This window comes from Penaeus monodon, chromosome 31, assembly GCF_015228065.2.
Source record: "Penaeus monodon isolate SGIC_2016 chromosome 31, NSTDA_Pmon_1, whole genome shotgun sequence".
Taxonomy (NCBI): Eukaryota; Metazoa; Arthropoda; class Malacostraca; order Decapoda; family Penaeidae; genus Penaeus; species Penaeus monodon.
Genome location: NC_051416.1, coordinates 8591750 through 8591959, shown reverse-complemented (window position 1 = coordinate 8591959; position 210 = coordinate 8591750).

The following is a 210-nucleotide window of genomic DNA, read 5'->3' as shown; positions in this document are numbered from 1 at the left end:
TCGCAAGCAACCCCCAAGACCGAAGCGAAGCAACCCTGTCACGGGCGAAGCAAGCCATCTCGGCCATGACGCTGGCTGTCACCGATCATCCCCGAGCATCACGTCTGCCTCGGTTATTGGCCGGTCCTTCGCGCTGTCTCGGGTCTTGTTGACATGGCGCCGCGGGTGTCTGGGGATCAATTAGCCAAGATGAAGTACTTCTCCGTTTCA